We start from the raw sequence: 18,212 nt of genomic DNA on the forward strand, positions 1-18,212 counted from the left end.
CTCTTGGAGATTGTCGTACCTTTTTTTCCTCGTACTCGCCAACCACTAGTTGAGTTTCGGACCACAACAATACCAACTGAACGGAAAAAAAGAAAAAAAAAACTGAACGCACTCGTAAAAAGGGGTGCAATACCAGGACTTCCCAAGGGCTCACCTATCCTAGTACTTCTCTCGCCCAAGCACGCTTAACTTCGGAGTTCTGATGGGATCCGGTGCATTAATGCTGGTTTGATCGCACCCATCAATGGCCCCGCACTTTATTCTTTCATAGCGTACGCTCCCGTGCACGGGTTCTGATCCCCCACCCTTCAGACGGGCATAACTTTTGATCCGGAATGAGTTACGGGACCCACAGCATATCACCCCGAAGCACTCGCCGAGCCCCACGTGCTGAGCTATGGGTACAGCCCGTGGCTACTCCGGGAAGCAAAAAGAGGCCGTTTCGAGCCATTTCGACCACATTTAGTTTGCAGCTACTGTTTTTCAGCACGTTTAAGGGTGTGGGACCTGCTCGTCACCTGCTCGTGGAGATTGTCGTACCTTTTTTTCCTCATACTCGCTAACCACTAATTGAGTTTCGGACCACAACAATACCAACTGAACGGAAAAAAAGAAAAAAATATGAACGCACTCGCAAAAAGGGGTGCAACACGAGGACTTCCCATGGGTCACCCATCCTAGTACTACTCTCGCCCAAGCACGCTTAACTTAACTTCAGAGTTCTGATGGGATCCGGTGCATTAGTGCTGGTATGATCGCAACCATCAATAGCCCCACACTTTATTCTATCATAGCGTACGCTCCCGTGCGCAGGTTCTGATCCCCACCCTTCAGATGGGCATAACTTTTGATCCGGGAGGAGTTACGGGACCCACAACATATCACCGTGAAGTTCTCGCCGAGCCCCAAGTGCTAATCAATGGTTATAGCCCAGGGCTACTTCCGGGAGAAAAAAAAAGCCGTTTCGAGTTATTTCGGCCACATTTAGTTCGCAGCTACTGTTTTTTGCCAGGCTACGGGACCCAATCGTTGCAGGCGCGGGGAGATTGTCGTACCTTTCTGTCCTCGTACTCGCCAACCACTAATCGAGTTTCGGACCACAGCAAGACCAACTGAACGCACTCGCAAAAAGGGGTGCAACACGAGGACTTCCCAAGGGGTCACCTATACTAGTACTTCTCTCGCCCAAGCACGCTTAACTTCAGAGTTCTGATGGGATCCGGTGCATTAATGCTGGTTTGATCGCACCCATCAATGGCCCCGCACTTTATTCTTTCATAGCGTACGCTCCCGTGCGCGGGTTCTGATCCCCCACCTTTCAGACGGGCATAACTTTTGATCCAGAAGGAGTTACGGGACCCACAGCATATCACCGCGAAGCACTCACCGAGCCCCACGTGCTAAGCTATGGGTACAACCCGTGGCTACTCCGGGAAGCAAAAAGAGGCTGTTTCGAGCCATTTCGACCACATTTAGTTCGCAGCTACTGTTTTTCGGCACGTTTAAGGGTGTGGGACCCGCTCGTCACCGGCTCGTGGAGATTGTCGTACCTTTTTTTCCTCGTACTCGCCAACCACTAATCGAGTTTCGGACCACAACAATACCAACTGAACGGAAAAAAAGAAAAAAAAATGAACGCACTCGCATAAAGGGGTGCAACACGAGGACTTCCCAGGGGTCACCCATCCTAGTACTACTCTCGCCCAAGCACGCTTAACTTAACTTCAGAGTTCTGATGGGATCCGGTGCATTAGTGCTGGTATGATCGCAACCATCAATAGCCCCGCACTTTATTCTATCATAGCGTCCGCTCCCGTGCGCGGGTTCTGATCCCCCACCTTTCAGATAGGCATAACTTTTGATCCGGAAGGAGTTACGGGACCCACAGCATATCACCGCGAAGCACTCGCCGAGCCCCACGTGCTGAGCAATGGGTACAGCCCGTGGCTACTCCGGGAAGCAAAAAGAGGCTGTTTCGAGCCATTTCGACCACATTTAGTTCGCAGCTATTGTTTTTCGGCACGTTTAAGGGTGTGGGACCCGCTCGTCACTGGCTCGTGGAGATTGTCGTACCTTTTTTTCCTCGTACTCGCCAACCAGTAATCGAATTTCGGACCACAACAATACCAACTGAACAGAAAAAAAGAAAAAAAAATGAACGCACTCGCAAAAAGGGGTGCAACACCAGGACTTCCCAAGGGCTCACCTATCCTAGTACTTCTCTCGCCAAAGCACGCTTAACTTCGGAGTTCTGATGGGATCCGGTGCATTAATGCTGGTTTGATCGCACCTATCAATGGCCCCGCACTTTATTCTTTCATAGCGTACGCTCCCGTGCGCGGGTTTTGATCCCCCACCTTTCAGACGGGCATAACTTTTGATCCGGAAGGAGTTACGGGACCCACAGCATATCACCGCGAAGCACTCGCCGAGCCCCATGTGCTGAGCTATGGGTACAGCCCGTGGCTACTCCGGGAAGCAAAAAGAGGCCGTTTCGAGCTATTTCGACCACATTTAGTTCGCAGCTACTGTTTTTTGGCACGTTTAAGGGTGTGGGACCCGCTCATCACCGGCTCATGGAGATTGTCGTACCTTTTTTTCCTCATACTCACTAACCACTAATCGAGTTTCGGACCATAACAATACCAACTGAACGGAAAAAAAGAAAAACTAATGAACGCACTCGCAAAAAGGCGTGCAACACGAGGACTTCCCAGGGATCACCCATCCTAGTACTACTCTCGCCCAAGAACGCTTAACGTAACTTCAGAGTTCTGATGGGATCCGGTGCATTAGTGCTGGTATGATCGCAACCATCAATAGCCCCGCACTTTATTCTATCATAGCGTACGCTCCCGTGCGCAGGTTCTGATCCCCACCCTTCAGACGGGCATAACTTTTGATCCGGGAAGAGTTACGGGACCCACAACATATCACCGTGAAGCTCTCGCCGAGCCCCAAGTGCTAATCTATGATTACAGCCCGGGGCTACTTCCGGGAGGAAAAGAAAGCCGTTTCGAGTTATTTCGGCCACATTTAGTTCGCAGCTACTGTTTTTCGCCAGGCTGCGGGACCCAATCGTTGCAGGCGCGGGGAGATTGTCGTACCTTTCTGTCCTCGTACTCGCCAACCACTAATCGAGTTTCGGACCACAACAAGACCAACTGAACGCACTCGCAAAAAGGGGTGCAATACAAGGACTTCCCAAGGGCTCACCTATCCTAGTACTTCTCTCGCCCAAGCACGCTTAACTTCGGAGTTCTGATGGGATCCGGTGCATTAATGCTGGTTTGATCGCACCCATCAATGGCCCCGCACTTTATTCTTTCATAGCGTACGCTCCCGTGCACGGGTTCTGATCCCCCACCCTTCAGACGGGCATAACTTTTGATCCGGAAGGAGTTACGGGACCCACAGCATATCACCGCGAAGCTCTCGCCGAGCCCCACGTGCTGAGCTATGGGTACAGCCCGTGGCTACTCCGGGAAGCAAAAAGAGGCCGTTTCGAGCCATTTCGACCACATTTAGTTCGCAGCTACTGTTTTTCAGTACGTTTAAGGTTGTGGGACCCGCTCGTCACCTGCTCGTGGAGATTGTCGTACCTTTTTTTCCTCATACTCGCTAACCACTAGTTGAGTTTCGGACCACAACAATACCAACTGAACGGAAAAAAAGAAAAAAAAATGAACGCATTCGCAAAAAGGGGTGCAACACGAGGACTTCCCATGGGTCACCCATCCTAGTACTACTCTCGCCCAAGCACGCTTAACTTAACTTCAGAGTTCTGATGGGATCCGGTGCATTAGTGCTGGTATGATCGCAACCATCAATAGCCCCACACTTTATTCTATCATAGCGTACGCTCCGGAGCGCAGGTTCTAATCCCCACCCTTCAGACGGGCATAACTTTTGATCCGGGAGGAGTTACGGGACCCACAACATATCACCGTGAAGCTCTCACCGAGCCCCAAGTGCTAATCTATGGTTACAGCCCAGGGCTACTTCCGGGAGCAAAAAAAAGCCGTTTCGAGTTATTTCAGCCACATTTAGTTCGCAGCTACTGTTTTTCGCCAGGCTGCGGGACCCAATCGTTGCAGCCGCGGGGAGATTGTCGTACCTTTCTATCCTCATACTCGTCAACCACTAATCGAGTTTCGGACCACAGCAAGACCAACCGAACGCACTCGCAAAAAGGGGTGCAACACCAGGACTTCCCAAGGGCTCACCTATCCTAGTACTTCTCTCGCCCAAGCACGCTTAACTTCGGATTTCTGATGGGATCCGGTGCATTAGTGATGGTATGATTGCAACCATCAATAGCCCCGCACTTTATTCTATCATAGCGTACGCTCCCGTGCGCAGGTTCTGATCCCCACCCTTCAGACGGGCATAACTTTTGATCCGGGAGGAGTTACGGGACCCACAACTTATCACCGTGAAGCTCTCGCCGAGCCCCAAGTGCTAATCTATGATTACAGCCCGGGGCTACTTCCGGGAGGAAAAAAAAGCCGTTTCGAGTTATTTCGGCCACATTTAGTTCGCAGCTACTATTTTTCGCCAGGCTGCGGGACCCAATCGTTGCAGCCGCGGGGAGATTGTCGTACCTTTCTATCCTCATACTCGTCAACCACTAATCGAGTTTCGGACCACAGCAAGACCAACCGAACGCACTCGCAAAAAGGGGTGCAACACCAGGACTTCCCAAGGGCTCACCTATCCTAGTACTTCTCTCGCCCAAGCACGCTTAACTTCGGATTTCTGATGGGATCCGGTGCATTAGTGATGGTATGATTGCAACCATCAATAGCCCCGCACTTTATTCTATCATAGCGTACGCTCCCGTGCGCAGGTTCTGATCCCCACCCTTCAGACGGGCATAACTTTTGATCCGGAAGGAGTTACGGGACCCACAGCATATCACCGCGAAGCACTCGCCGAGCCCCACGTGCTGAGCAATGGGTACAGCCCGTGGCTACTCCGGGAAGCAAAAAGAGGCTGTTTCGAGCCATTTCGACCACATTTAGTTCGCAGCTATTGTTTTTCGGCACGTTTAAGGGTGTGGGACCCGCTCGTCACTGGCTCGTGGAGATTGTCGTACCTTTTTTTCCTCGTACTCGCCAACCAGTAATCGAATTTCGGACCACAACAATACCAACTGAACAGAAAAAAAGAAAAAAAAATGAACGCACTCGCAAAAAGGGGTGCAACACCAGGACTTCCCAAGGGCTCACCTATCCTAGTACTTCTCTCGCCAAAGCACGCTTAACTTCGGAGTTCTGATGGGATCCGGTGCATTAATGCTGGTTTGATCGCACCTATCAATGGCCCCGCACTTTATTCTTTCATAGCGTACGCTCCCGTGCGCGGGTTTTGATCCCCCACCTTTCAGACGGGCATAACTTTTGATCCGGAAGGAGTTACGGGACCCACAGCATATCACCGCGAAGCACTCGCCGAGCCCCATGTGCTGAGCTATGGGTACAGCCCGTGGCTACTCCGGGAAGCAAAAAGAGGCCGTTTCGAGCTATTTCGACCACATTTAGTTCGCAGCTACTGTTTTTTGGCACGTTTAAGGGTGTGGGACCCGCTCATCACCGGCTCATGGAGATTGTCGTACCTTTTTTTCCTCATACTCACTAACCACTAATCGAGTTTCGGACCATAACAATACCAACTGAACGGAAAAAAAGAAAAACTAATGAACGCACTCGCAAAAAGGAGTGCAACACGAGGACTTCCCAGGGATCACCCATCCTAGTACTACTCTCGCCCAAGAACGCTTAACGTAACTTCAGAGTTCTGATGGGATCCGGTGCATTAGTGCTGGTATGATCGCAACCATCAATAGCCCCGCACTTTATTCTATCATAGCGTACGCTCCCGTGCGCAGGTTCTGATCCCCACCCTTCAGACGGGCATAACTTTTGATCCGGGAGGAGTTACGGGACCCACAACATATCACCGTGAAGCTCTCGCCGAGCCCCAAGTGCTAATCTATGATTACAGCCCGGGGCTACTTCCGGGAGGAAAAGAAAGCCGTTTCGAGTTATTTCGGCCACATTTAGTTCGCAGCTACTGTTTTTCGCCAAGCTGCGGGACCCAATCGTTGCAGGCGCGGGGAGATTGTCGTACCTTTCTGTCCTCGTACTCGCCAACCACTAATCGAGTTTCGGACCACAACAAGACCAACTGAACGCACTCGCAAAAAGGGGTGCAATACAAGGACTTCCCAAGGGCTCACCTATCCTAGTACTTCTCTCGCCCAAGCACGCTTAACTTCGGAGTTCTGATGGGATCCGGTGCATTAATGCTGGTTTGATCGCACCCATCAATGGCCCCGCACTTTATTCTTTCATAGCGTACGCTCCCGTGCACGGGTTCTGATCCCCCACCCTTCAGACGGGCATAACTTTTGATCCGGAAGGAGTTACGGGACCCACAGCATATCACCGCGAAGCTCTCGCCGAGCCCCACGTGCTGAGCTATGGGTACAGCCCGTGGCTACTCCGGGAAGCAAAAAGAGGCCGTTTCGAGCCATTTCGACCACATTTAGTTCGCAGCTACTGTTTTTCAGTACGTTTAAGGTTGTGGGACCCGCTCGTCACCTGCTCGTGGAGATTGTCGTACCTTTTTTTCCTCATACTCGCTAACCACTAGTTGAGTTTCGGACCACAACAATACCAACTGAACGGAAAAAAAGAAAAAAAAATGAACGCATTCGCAAAAAGGGGTGCAACACGAGGACTTCCCATGGGTCACCCATCCTAGTACTACTCTCGCCCAAGCACGCTTAACTTAACTTCAGAGTTCTGATGGGATCCGGTGCATTAGTGCTGGTATGATCGCAACCATCAATAGCCCCACACTTTATTCTATCATAGCGTACGCTCCGGAGCGCAGGTTCTAATCCCCACCCTTCAGACGGGCATAACTTTTGATCCGGGAGGAGTTACGGGACCCACAACATATCACCGTGAAGCTCTCACCGAGCCCCAAGTGCTAATCTATGGTTACAGCCCAGGGCTACTTCCGGGAGCAAAAAAAAGCCGTTTCGAGTTATTTCAGCCACATTTAGTTCGCAGCTACTGTTTTTCGCCAGGCTGCGGGACCCAATCGTTGCAGCCGCGGGGAGATTGTCGTACCTTTCTATCCTCATACTCGTCAACCACTAATCGAGTTTCGGACCACAGCAAGACCAACCGAACGCACTCGCAAAAAGGGGTGCAACACCAGGACTTCCCAAGGGCTCACCTATCCTAGTACTTCTCTCGCCCAAGCACGCTTAACTTCGGATTTCTGATGGGATCCGGTGCATTAGTGATGGTATGATTGCAACCATCAATAGCCCCGCACTTTATTCTATCATAGCGTACGCTCCCGTGCGCAGGTTCTGATCCCCACCCTTCAGACGGGCATAACTTTTGATCCGGGAGGAGTTACGGGACCCACAACTTATCACCGTGAAGCTCTCGCCGAGCCCCAAGTGCTAATCTATGATTACAGCCCGGGGCTACTTCCGGGAGGAAAAAAAAGCCGTTTCGAGTTATTTCGGCCACATTTAGTTCGCAGCTACTATTTTTCGCCAGGCTGCGGGACCCAATCGTTGCAAGCGAGGGGAGATTGTCGTACCTTTCTGTCCTCGTACTCGCCAACCACTAATCGAGTTTCGGACCACAGCAAGACCAACTGAACGCACTCGCAAAAAGGGGTGCAATACAAGGACTTCCCAAGGGCTCACCTATCCTAGTACTTCTCTCGCCCAAGCACGCTTAACTTCGGAGTTCTGATGGGATCCGGTGCATTAATGCTGGTTTGATCGCACCCATCAATGGCCCCGCACTTTATTCTTTCATAGCGTACGCTCCCGTGCACGGGTTCTGATCCCCCACCCTTCAGACGGGCATAACTTTTAATCCGGAAGGAGTTACGGGACCCACAACATATCACCGCGAAGCTCTCGCCGAGCCCCACGTGCTGAGCTATGGGTACAGCCCGTGGCTACTCCGGGAAGCAAAAAGAGGCTGTTTCGAGCCATTTCAACCACATTTAGTTCGCAGCTATTGTTTTTCTGCACGTTTAAGGGTGTGGGACCCGCTCGTCACCGGCTCGTGGAGATTGTCGTACCTTTTTTTCCTCGTACTCGCCAACCACTAATCGAGTTTCGGACCACAACAATACCAACTGAACGGAAAAAAAGAAAAAAAAAACTGAACGCACTCGCAAAAAGGGGTGCAATACCAGGACATCCCAAGGGCTCACCTATCCTAGTACTTCTCTCGCCCAAGCACGCTTAACTTCGGAGTTCTGATGGGATCCGGTGCATTAACGCTGGTTTGATCGCACCCATCAATGGCCCCGCACTTTATTCTTTCATAGCGTACGCTCCCGTGCACGGGTTCTGATCCCCCACCCTTCAGACGGGCATAACTTTTGATCCGGAAGGAGTTACGGGACCCACAGCATATCACCGCGAAGCTCTCGCCGAGCCCCACGTGCTGAGCTATGGGTACAGCCCGTGGCTACTCCGGGAAGCAAAAAGAGGCCGTTTCTAGCCATTTCGACCACATTTAGTTCGCAGCTACTGTTTTTCAGCACGTTTAAGGGTGTGGGACCCGCTCGTCACCTGCTCGTGGAGATTGTCGTACCTTTTTTTCCTCATACTCGCTAACCAGTAGTTGAGTTTCGGACCACAACAATACCAACTGAACGGAAAAAAAGAAAAAAAAATGAACGCACTCGCAAAAAGGGGTGCAACACGAGGACTTCCCATGGGTCACCCATCCTAGTACTACTCTCGCCGAGCCCCACGTGCTGAGCTATGGGTACAGCCCGTGGCTACTCCGGGAAGCAAAAAGAGGCCGTTTCGAGCCATTTCGACCACATTTAGTTCGCAGCTACTGTTTTTCAGCAAGTTTAAGGGTGTGGGACCCGCTCGTCACCTGCTCGTGGAGATTGTCGTACCTTTTTTTCCTCATACTCGCTAACCACTAGTTGAGTTTCGGACCACAACAATACCAACTGAACGGAAAAAAAGAAAAAAAAATGAACGCACTCGCAAAAAGGGGTGCAACACGAGGACTTCCCATGGGTCACCCATCCTAGTACTACTCTCGCCCAAGCACGCTTAACTTAACTTCAGAGTTCTGATGGGATCCGGTGCATTAGTGCTGGTATGATCGCAACCATCAATAGCCCCACACTTTATTCTATCATAGCGTACGCTCCCGTGCGCAGGTTCTAATCCCCCCCCTTCAGACGGGCATAACTTTTGATCCGGGAGGATTTACGGGACCCACAACATATCACCGTGAAGCTCTCGCCGAGCCCCAAGTGCTAATCTTTGGTTACAGCCCAGGGCTACTTCCGGGAGCAAAAAAAGCCGTTTCGAGTTATTTCAGCCACATTTAGTACGCAGCTACTGTTTTTCGCCAGGCTGCGGGACCCAATCGTTGCAGGCGCGGGGAGATTGTCGTACCTTTCTATCCTCGTACTCGTCAACCACTAATTGAGTTTCGGACCACAGCAAGACCAACTGAACGCACTTTGCAAAAAGGGGTGCAACACGAGGACTTCCCATGGGTCACCCATCCTAGTACTACTCTCGCCCAAGCACGCTTAACTTCAGAGTTCTGATGGGATCCGGTGCATTAATGCTGGTTTGATCGCACCCATCAATGGCCCCGCACTTTATTCTTTCATAGCGTACGCTCCCGTGCGCGGGTTCTGATCCCCCACCTTTCAGACGGGCATAACTTTAGATCCGGAAGGAGTTACGGGACCCACAGCATATCACCGCGAAGCTCTCGCCGAGCCCCACGTGCTGAGCTATGGGTACAGCCCGTGGCTACTCCGGGAAGCAAAAAGAGGCTGTTTCGAGCCATTTCGACCACATTTAGTTCGCAGCTACTGTTTTTCGGCACGTTTAAGGGTGTGGGACCCGCTCGTCACCGGCTCGTGGCGATTGTCGTACCTTTTTTCCTCGTACACGCTAACCACTAATCGAGTTTCGGACCACAACAATACCAATTTAACGGAAAAAAAGAAAAAAAATGAACGCACTCGCAAAAAGGGGTGCAACACGAGGACTTCCCAGGGGGTCACCCATCCTAGTACTACTCTCGCCCAAGCACGCTTAACTTAACTTCAGAGTTCTGATGGGATTCGGTGCATTTATGATCGCAACCATCAATAGCCCCGCACTTTATTCTATCATAGCGTACGCTCCCGTGCGCAGGTTCTGATCCCCACCCTTCAGACGGGCATAACTTTTGATCCGGGAGGAGTTACGGGACCCACAACATATCACCGTGAAGCTCTCGCCGAGCCCCAAGTGCTAATCTATGGTTACAGCCCGGGGCTACTTCCGGGAGCAAAAAAAGCCGTTTCGAGTTATTTCGGCCACATTTAGTTCGCAGCTACTGTTTTTCGCCAGGCTGCGGGACCTAATCGTTGCAGGCGCGGGGAGATTGTCGTACCTTTCTGTCCTCGTACTAGTCAACCACTAATCGAGTTTCGGACCACAGCAAGACCAACTGAACGCACTCGCAAAAAGGGGTGCAACACGAGGACTTCCCAAGGGGTCACCTCTCCTAGTACTTCTCACGCCCAAGCACGCTTAACTTCGGATTTATGTTGGGATCCGGTGCATTAATGCTGGTTTGATCGCACCCATCAATGGCTCCGCACTTTATTCTTTCATAGCGTACGCTCCCGTGCGCGGGTTCAGATCCCCCACCCTTCAGACGGGCATAACTTTTGATCTGGAAGGAGGTATGGGACCCACAGCATATCACCGCGAAGCTCTCGCCGAGTCCCACGTGCTGAGCAATGGTAACAGCCCATGGCTACTCCGGGAAGCAAAAAGAGGCCGTTTCGAGCCATTTCGGCCAAATTTAGTTCGCAGCTACTATTTTTCGGCACGTTTAAGGGTGTGGCACCCGCTCGTCATCGGCTCGTGGAGATTATCGTACCTTTTTTTCCTCGTACTCGCCAACCACTAATCGAGTTTCGGACCACAACAATACCAACTGAAGGGAAAAAAAGAAAAAAAAAACTGAACGCACTCGCAAAAAGGGGTGCAACACGAGGACTTCCCAAGGGTCACCTATCCTAGTACTTCTCTTGCCCAAGCACGATTAACTTCGGAGTTCTGATGGGATCCGGTGCATTAATGCTGGTTTGATCGCACCCATCAATGGCCCGGAACTTTATTCTTTCATAGCGTACGCTCCCGTGCGCGGGTTCTGATCCCCCACCTTTCAGACGGGCATAACTTTAGATCCGGAAGGAGTTACGGGACCCACAGCATATCACCGCGAAGCTCTCGCAGAGCCCCATGTGCTGAGCTATGGGTACTGCCCGTGGCTACTCCAGGAAGCAAAAAGAGGCCGTTTCGAGCCATTTCGACCACATTTAGTTCGCAGCTACTGTTTTTCGGCACGTTTAAGGGTGTGGGACCCGCTCGTCACCGGCTCGTGGCGATTGTCGTACCTTTTTTTCCTCATACTCGCTAACCACTAATCGAGTTTCGGACCACAACAATACCAATTTAACGGACAAAAAGAAAAAAAATGAACGCACTCGCAAAAAGGGGTGCAACACGAGGACTTCCCAGGGGGTCACCTATCCTAGTACTACTCTCGCCCAAGCATGCTTAACTTAACTTCAGAGTTCTGATGGGATCCGGTGCATTAGTGCTGGTATGATCGTAACCATCAATAGCCCCGCACTTTATTCTATCATAGCGTACGCTCCCGTGCGCAGGTTCTGATCCCCACCCTTCAGACGGGCATAACTTTTGATCTGGGAGGAATTACGGGACCCACAACATATCACCGTGAAGCTCTCGCCGAGCCCCAAGTGCTAATCTATGGTTACAGCCCGGGGCTACTTCCGGGAGCAAAAAAAGCCGTTTCGAGTTATTTCGGCCACATTTAGTTCGCAGCTACTGTTTTTCGCCAGGCTGCGGGACCCAATCGTTGCAGGCGCGGGGAGATTGTCATACCTTTCTGTCCTCGTACTAGTCAACCAATAATCGAGTTTCGGACCACAGCAAGACCAACTGAACGCACTCGCAAAAAGGGGTGCAACACGAGGACTTCCCAAGGGGTCACCTATCCTAGTACTTCTCTCGCCCAAGCACGATTAACTTCGGAGTTCTGATGGGATCCGGTGCATTGATGCTGGTTTGATCGCACCCATCAATGGCCCGGAACTTTATTCTTTCATAGTGTACGCTCCCGTGCGCGGTTTCTGATCCCCCACCTTTCAGACGGGCATAACTTTAGATCCGGAAGGAGTTACGGGACCCACAACATATCACCGCGAAGCTCTCGCCGAGCCCCATGTGCTGAGCTATGTGTACAGCCCGTAGCTACTCCAGGAAGCAAAAAGATGCCGTTTCGAGCCATTTCGACCACATTTAATTCGCAGCTACTGTTTTTCGGCACGTTTAAGGGTGTGGGACCCGCTCGTCACCGGCTCGTGGCGATTGTCGTACCTTTTTTTCCTCATACTCGCTAACCACTAATCGAGTTTCGGACCACAACAATAACAATTTAACGGAAAAAAAGAAAAAAAATGAACGCACTCGCAAATAGGGGTGCAACACGAGGACTTCCCAGGGGGTCACCCATCCTAGTACTACTCTCGCCCAAGCACGCTTAACTTAACTTCAGAGTTCTGATGGGATCCGGTGCATTTATGATTGCAACCATCAATAGCCCCGCACTTTATTCTATCATAGCGTACGCTCCCGTGCGCAGGTTCTGATCCCCACCCTTCAGACGGGCATAACTTTTGATCCGGGAGGAGTTACGGGACCCACAACATATCACCGTGAAGCTCTCGCCGAGCCCCAAGTGCTAATCTATGATTACAGCCCGGGGCTACTTCCGGGAGGAAAAAAAAGCCGTTTCGAGTTATTTCAGCCACATTTAGTTCGCAGCTACTGTTTTTCGCCAGGCTGCGGGACCCAATCGTTGCAGGCGCGGGGAGATTGTCGTACCTTTCTGTGCTGAGCTATGGGTACAGCCCGTGGCTACTCCAGGAAGCAAAAAGAGGCCGTTTCGAGCCATTTCGACCACATTTAGTGCGCAGCTACTTTTGTTCGGCACGTTTAAGGGTGTGGGACCCGCTCGTCACCGGCTCGTGGCGATTGTCGTACCTTTTTTTCCTCATACTCGCTAACCACTAATCGAGTTTCGGACCACAACAATAACAATTTAACGGAAAAAAAGAAAAAAAATGAACGCACTCGCAAATAGGGGTGCAACACGAGGACTTCCCAGGGGGTCACCCATCCTAGTACTACTCTCGCCCAAGCACGCTTAACTTAACTTCAGAGTTCAGATGGGATCCGGTGCATTTATGATTGCAACCATCAATAGCCCCGCACTTTATTCTATCATAGCGTACGCTCCCGTGCGCGGGTTCTGATCCCCCACCTTTCAGACGGGCATAACTTTAGATCCGGAAGGAGTTATGGGACCCACAGCATATCACCGCGAAGCTCTCGCCGAGCCCCATGTGCTGAGCTATGGGTACAGCCCGTAGCTACTCCAGGAAGCAAAAAGAGGACGTTTCGAGCCATTTCGACCACATTTAGTGCGCAGCTACTGTTGTTCGGCACGTTTAAGGGTGTGGGACCCGCCCGTCACCGGCTCGTGGCGACTGTCGTACCTTTTTTTCCTCATACTCGCTAACCACTAATCGAGTTTCGGACCACAACAATAACAATTTAACGGAAAAAAAGAAAAAAAATGAACGCACTCGCAAAAAGGGGTGCAACACGAGGACTTCCCAGGGGGTCACCCATCCTAGTACTACTCTCGCCCAAGCACGCTTAACTTAACTTCAGAGTTCTGATGGGATCCGGTGCATTAGTGCTGGTATGATCGCAACCATCAATAGCCCCGCACTTTATTCTATCATAGCGTACGCTCCCGTGCGCAGGTTCTGATCCCCACCCTTCAGACGGGCATAACTTTTGATCCGGGAGGAGTTACGGGACCCACAACATATCACCGTGAAGCTCTCGCCGAGCCCCAAGTGCTAGTCTATGATTACAGCCCGGGGCTACTTCCGGGAGGAAAAAAAAGCCGTTTCGAGTTATTTCGGCCACATTTAGTTCGCAGCTACTGTTTTTCGCCAGGCTGCGGCACCCAATCGTTGCAGGCGCGGGGAGATTGTCGTACCTTTCTGTCCTCGTACTCGTCAACCACTAATCAAGTTTCGGACCACAGCAAGACCAACTGAACGCACTCGCAAAAAGGGGTGCAACACGAGGACTTCCCAAGGGGTCACCTATCCTAGTACTTCTCACGCCCAAGCACGCTTAACTTCGGATTTCTGTTGGGATCCGTTGCATTAATGCTGGTTGATCGCACCCATCAATGGCTCCGCACTTTATTCTTTCATAGCGTACGCTCCCGTGCGCGGGTTCTGATCCCCCACCCTTCAGACGGGCATAACTTTTGATCTGGAAGGAGGTATGGGACCCACAGCATATCACCGCGAAGCTCTCGCCGAGTCCCACGTGCTGAGCAATGGGTACAGCCATGGCTACTCCGGGAAGCAAAAAGAGGCCGTTTCGAGCCATTTCGGCCAAATTTAGTTCGCAGCTACTATTTTTCGGCACGTTTAAGGGTGTGGCACCCGCTCGTCATCGGCTTGTCGAGATTGTCGTACCTTTATTTCCACGTACTCGCCAACCACTAATCGAGTTTCGGACCACAACAATACCAACTGAAGGGAAAAAAAGAAAAAAAAACTGAACGCACTCGCAAAAAGGGGTGCAACACGAGGACTTCCCAAGGGGTCACCTATCCTAGTACTTCTCTCGCCCAAGCACACTTAACTTCGGAGTTCTGATGGGATCCGGTGCATTAATGCTGGTTTGATCGCACCCATCAATGGCCCCGCACTTTATTCTTTCATAGCGTACGCTCCCGTGCGCGGGTTCTGATCCCCCACCTTTCAGACGGGCATAACTTTTGATCCGGAAGGAGTTACGGGACCCACAGCATATCACCGCGAAGCTCTTGCCGAGCCCCATGTGCTGTGCTATGGGTACAGCCCGTGGCTACTCCAGGAAGCATAAAGAGGCCGTTTCGAGCCATTTCGACCACATTTAGTTCGCAGCTACTGTTTTTCGGCACGTTTAAGGGTGTGGGACCCGCTCGTCACCGGCTCGTGGCGATTGTCGTACCTTTTTTTCCTCATATTCGCTAACCACTAATCGAGTTTCGGACCACAAAAATACCAATTGAACGGAAAAAAAGAAAAAAAATGAACGCACTCGCAAAAAGGGGTGCAACACGAGGACTTCCCAGGGGTCACTCATCCTAGTACTACTCTCGCCCAAGCACGCTTAACTTAACTTCAGAGTTCTGATGGGATCCGGTGCATTAGTGCTGGTATGATCGAAACCATCAATAGCCCCGCACTTTATTCTATCATAGCGTACGCTCCCGTGCGCAGGTTCTGATCCCCACCCTTCAGACGGGCATAACTTTTGATCCTGGAGGAGTTACGGGACCCACAACATATCACCGTGAAGCTCTCGCCGAGACCCAAATGCAAATCTATGGTTATAGCCCGGGGCTACTTCCGGGAGCAAAAAAAAGCCGTTTCGAGTTATTTCGGCCACATTTAGTTCACAGATACTGTTTTTCGCCAGGCTGCGGGACCCAACCGTTGCAGGTGCGAGGAGATTGTCGTACCTTTCTGTCCTCGTACTCGCCAACCACTGATCGAGTTTCGGACCACAGCAAGACCAACTCAACGCACTCGCAAAAAGGGGTGCAACACGAGGATTTCCCAAGGGGTCACCTATCCTAGTACTTCTCTCGCCAAAGCACGCTTAACTTCGGAGTTCTGTTGGGATCCGGTGCATTAATGCTGGTTTGATCGCACCCATCAATGGCTCCGCACTTTATTCTTTCATAGCGTACGCTCCCGTGCGCGGGTTCTGATCCCCCACCCTTCAGACGGGCATAACTTTTGATCTGGAAGGAGGTATGGGGCCCACAGCATATCACCGCGAATCTCTCGCCGAGTCCCACGTGCTGAGCAATGGGTACAGCCCATGGCTACTCCGGGAAGCAAAAAGAGGCCGTTTCGAGCCATTTCGGCCAAATTTAGTTTGCAGCTACTATTTTTCGGCACGTTTAAGGGTGTGGCACCCGCTCGTCATCGGCTCGTGGAGATTGTCGTACCGTTTTTCCCTCGTACTCGCCAACCACTAATCGAGTTTCGGACCACAACAATACCAACTGAACGGAAAAAAAGAAAAAAAAAACTGAACGCACTCGCAAAAAGGGACTTCCCAAGGGGTCACCTATCCTAGTACTTTTCTCGCCCAAGCACGCTTAACTTCGGAGTTCTGATGGGATCCGGTGCATTAATGTTGGTTTGATCGCACCCATCAATGGCCCCGCACTTTATTCTTTCATAGCGTACGCTCCCGTGCGCGGGTTCTGATCCCCCACCTTTCAGACGGGCATAACTTTTGATCCGGAAGGAGTTACGGGACCCACAGCATATCACCGCGAAGCTCTCGCCGAGTCCCACGTGCTGAGCAATGGGTACAGCCCATGGCTACTCCGGGAAGCAAAAAGAGGCCGTTTCGAGCCATTCCGACCACATTTAGTTCGCAGCTACTGTTTTTCGGCACGTTTAAGGGTGTGGGACCCGCTCGTCACCGGCTCGTGGAGATTGTCGTACCTTTTTTTCCTCATACTCGCTAACCACTAATTGAGTTACGGACCACAACAATACCAACTGAACGGAAAAAAAGAAAAAAAAATGAACGCACTCGCAAAAAGGGGTGCAACACGAGGACTTCCCATGGGTCACCCATCCTAGTACTACTCTCGCCCAAGCACGCTTAACTTAACTTCAGAGTTCTGATGGGATCCGGTGCATTAGTGCTGGTATGATCGCAACCATCAATAGCCCCACACTTTATTCTATCATAGCGTACGCTCCCGTGCGCAGGTTCTGATCCCCACCCTTCAGACGGGCATAACTTTTGATCCGGGAGGAGTTACGGGACCCACAACATATCACCGTGAAGCTCTCGCCGAGCCCCAAGTGCTAATCTGTGGTTATAGCCCGGGGCTACTTCCGGGAGCAAAAAAAAGCCGTTTTGAGTTATTTCGGCCAAATTTAGTTCGCAGCTACTGTTTTTCGCCAGGCTGCGGGACCCAATCGTTGCAGGCGCGGGGAGATTGTCGTACCTTTCTGTCCTCGTACTCGTCAACCACTAATCGAGTTTCGGACCACAGCAAGACCAACTGAACGCACTCGCAAAAAGGGGTGCAACACGAGGACTTCCCAAGGGGTCACCTATCCTAGTACTTCTCACACCCAAGCACGCTTAACTTCGGATTTCTGTTGGGATCCGGTGCATTAATGCTGGTTTGATCGCACCCATCAATGGCTCCGCACTTTATTCTTTCATAGCGTACGCTCCCATGCGCGGGTTCTGATCCCCCACCCTTCAGATGGGCATAACTTTTGATCTGGAAAGAGGTATGGGACCCACAGCATATCACCGCGAAGCTCTCGCCGAGTCCCACGTGCTAAGCAATGGGTACAGCCCATGGCTACTCCGGGAAGCAAAAAGAGGCCGTTTCGAGCCATTTCGGCCAAATTTAGTTCGCAGCTACTATTTTTCGGCACGTTTAAGGGTGTGGCACCCGCTCGTCATCGGCTCGTGGAGATTATCGTACCTTTTTTTCCTCGTAATCGCCAAACACTAATCGAGTTTCGGACCACAACAATCCCAACTGAAGGGAAAAAAAGAAAAAAAAACTGAACGCACTCGCAAAAAGGGGTGCAACACGAGGACTTCCCAAGGGGTCACCTATCCTAGTACTTCTGTCGCCCAAGCATGATTAACTTCAGAGTTCTGATGGGATCCAGTGCATTAATGCTGGTTTGATCGCACCCATCAATGGCCCGGAACTATATTCTTTCATAGCGTACGCTCCCGTGCGCGGGTTCTGATCCCCCACCTTTCAGACGGGCATAACTTTTGATCCGGAAGGAGTTACGGGACCCACAGCATATCACCGTGAAGCTCTCCCCGAGCCCACGTGCTGAGCTACGGGTACAGCCCGTGGCTACTCCGGGAAGCAAAAAGAGGCCGTTTCGAGCCATTCCGACCACACTTAGTTCGCAGCTACTGTTTTTCGGCACGTTTAAGG

At 51.4% G+C, this 18,212-nt stretch overlaps 2 non-coding genes and 30 pseudogenes across 2 annotated transcripts; all 32 read right to left on the reverse strand.

Annotated features, from left to right (window-relative positions):
- Nucleotides 1-121: 121 nt before the first annotated feature.
- Nucleotides 122-240, reverse strand: LOC148927643 (5S ribosomal RNA; annotated as a pseudogene).
- A 400-nt stretch (nucleotides 241-640) lies between these two features.
- On the reverse strand, nucleotides 641-763 carry LOC148927644 (5S ribosomal RNA; annotated as a pseudogene).
- Nucleotides 764-1,131: 368 nt separating this feature from the next.
- LOC148927645 (5S ribosomal RNA) lies at nucleotides 1,132-1,250 on the reverse strand (annotated as a pseudogene).
- A 400-nt stretch (nucleotides 1,251-1,650) lies between these two features.
- On the reverse strand, nucleotides 1,651-1,773 carry LOC148927646 (5S ribosomal RNA; annotated as a pseudogene).
- A 400-nt stretch (nucleotides 1,774-2,173) lies between these two features.
- LOC148927647 (5S ribosomal RNA) lies at nucleotides 2,174-2,292 on the reverse strand (annotated as a pseudogene).
- A 400-nt stretch (nucleotides 2,293-2,692) lies between these two features.
- LOC148927648 (5S ribosomal RNA) lies at nucleotides 2,693-2,815 on the reverse strand (annotated as a pseudogene).
- Nucleotides 2,816-3,183: 368 nt separating this feature from the next.
- Nucleotides 3,184-3,302, reverse strand: LOC148927649 (5S ribosomal RNA; annotated as a pseudogene).
- A 400-nt stretch (nucleotides 3,303-3,702) lies between these two features.
- Nucleotides 3,703-3,825, reverse strand: LOC148927650 (5S ribosomal RNA; annotated as a pseudogene).
- Nucleotides 3,826-4,193: 368 nt separating this feature from the next.
- Nucleotides 4,194-4,312, reverse strand: LOC148927651 (5S ribosomal RNA; annotated as a pseudogene).
- Nucleotides 4,313-4,680: 368 nt separating this feature from the next.
- Nucleotides 4,681-4,799, reverse strand: LOC148927652 (5S ribosomal RNA; annotated as a pseudogene).
- A 399-nt stretch (nucleotides 4,800-5,198) lies between these two features.
- Nucleotides 5,199-5,317, reverse strand: LOC148927653 (5S ribosomal RNA; annotated as a pseudogene).
- A 400-nt stretch (nucleotides 5,318-5,717) lies between these two features.
- Nucleotides 5,718-5,840, reverse strand: LOC148927654 (5S ribosomal RNA; annotated as a pseudogene).
- Nucleotides 5,841-6,208: 368 nt separating this feature from the next.
- LOC148927655 (5S ribosomal RNA) lies at nucleotides 6,209-6,327 on the reverse strand (annotated as a pseudogene).
- A 400-nt stretch (nucleotides 6,328-6,727) lies between these two features.
- LOC148927656 (5S ribosomal RNA) lies at nucleotides 6,728-6,850 on the reverse strand (annotated as a pseudogene).
- A 368-nt stretch (nucleotides 6,851-7,218) lies between these two features.
- Nucleotides 7,219-7,337, reverse strand: LOC148927657 (5S ribosomal RNA; annotated as a pseudogene).
- Nucleotides 7,338-7,705: 368 nt separating this feature from the next.
- Nucleotides 7,706-7,824, reverse strand: LOC148927658 (5S ribosomal RNA; annotated as a pseudogene).
- Nucleotides 7,825-8,226: 402 nt separating this feature from the next.
- LOC148927659 (5S ribosomal RNA) lies at nucleotides 8,227-8,345 on the reverse strand (annotated as a pseudogene).
- A 716-nt stretch (nucleotides 8,346-9,061) lies between these two features.
- LOC148927660 (5S ribosomal RNA) lies at nucleotides 9,062-9,184 on the reverse strand (annotated as a pseudogene).
- Nucleotides 9,185-9,552: 368 nt separating this feature from the next.
- LOC148927661 (5S ribosomal RNA) lies at nucleotides 9,553-9,670 on the reverse strand. Its single transcript, XR_016129473.1, has one exon. It is a non-coding gene; the product is annotated as a 5S ribosomal RNA (ribosomal RNA).
- An 881-nt stretch (nucleotides 9,671-10,551) lies between these two features.
- Nucleotides 10,552-10,670, reverse strand: LOC148927662 (5S ribosomal RNA; annotated as a pseudogene).
- A 402-nt stretch (nucleotides 10,671-11,072) lies between these two features.
- Nucleotides 11,073-11,190, reverse strand: LOC148927663 (5S ribosomal RNA; annotated as a pseudogene).
- Nucleotides 11,191-11,589: 399 nt separating this feature from the next.
- Nucleotides 11,590-11,713, reverse strand: LOC148927664 (5S ribosomal RNA; annotated as a pseudogene).
- A 367-nt stretch (nucleotides 11,714-12,080) lies between these two features.
- LOC148927665 (5S ribosomal RNA) lies at nucleotides 12,081-12,199 on the reverse strand (annotated as a pseudogene).
- Nucleotides 12,200-13,779: 1,580 nt separating this feature from the next.
- LOC148927666 (5S ribosomal RNA) lies at nucleotides 13,780-13,903 on the reverse strand (annotated as a pseudogene).
- A 368-nt stretch (nucleotides 13,904-14,271) lies between these two features.
- Nucleotides 14,272-14,389, reverse strand: LOC148927667 (5S ribosomal RNA; annotated as a pseudogene).
- Nucleotides 14,390-14,789: 400 nt separating this feature from the next.
- LOC125197684 (5S ribosomal RNA) lies at nucleotides 14,790-14,908 on the reverse strand. Its single transcript, XR_007172214.2, has one exon. It is a non-coding gene; the product is annotated as a 5S ribosomal RNA (ribosomal RNA).
- Nucleotides 14,909-15,307: 399 nt separating this feature from the next.
- On the reverse strand, nucleotides 15,308-15,430 carry LOC148927668 (5S ribosomal RNA; annotated as a pseudogene).
- A 368-nt stretch (nucleotides 15,431-15,798) lies between these two features.
- LOC148927669 (5S ribosomal RNA) lies at nucleotides 15,799-15,917 on the reverse strand (annotated as a pseudogene).
- Nucleotides 15,918-16,307: 390 nt separating this feature from the next.
- Nucleotides 16,308-16,425, reverse strand: LOC148927670 (5S ribosomal RNA; annotated as a pseudogene).
- Nucleotides 16,426-16,825: 400 nt separating this feature from the next.
- Nucleotides 16,826-16,948, reverse strand: LOC148927671 (5S ribosomal RNA; annotated as a pseudogene).
- Nucleotides 16,949-17,316: 368 nt separating this feature from the next.
- LOC148927672 (5S ribosomal RNA) lies at nucleotides 17,317-17,435 on the reverse strand (annotated as a pseudogene).
- A 401-nt stretch (nucleotides 17,436-17,836) lies between these two features.
- LOC148927673 (5S ribosomal RNA) lies at nucleotides 17,837-17,955 on the reverse strand (annotated as a pseudogene).
- Nucleotides 17,956-18,212: the final 257 nt, after the last annotated feature.

Source organism: Salvia hispanica, chromosome 4 (genome assembly GCF_029641045.1).
Source record: "Salvia hispanica isolate PSC_SH4W2 chromosome 4, Shi_PSC_v1, whole genome shotgun sequence".
NCBI classification, from domain to species: Eukaryota; Viridiplantae; Streptophyta; class Magnoliopsida; order Lamiales; family Lamiaceae; genus Salvia; species Salvia hispanica.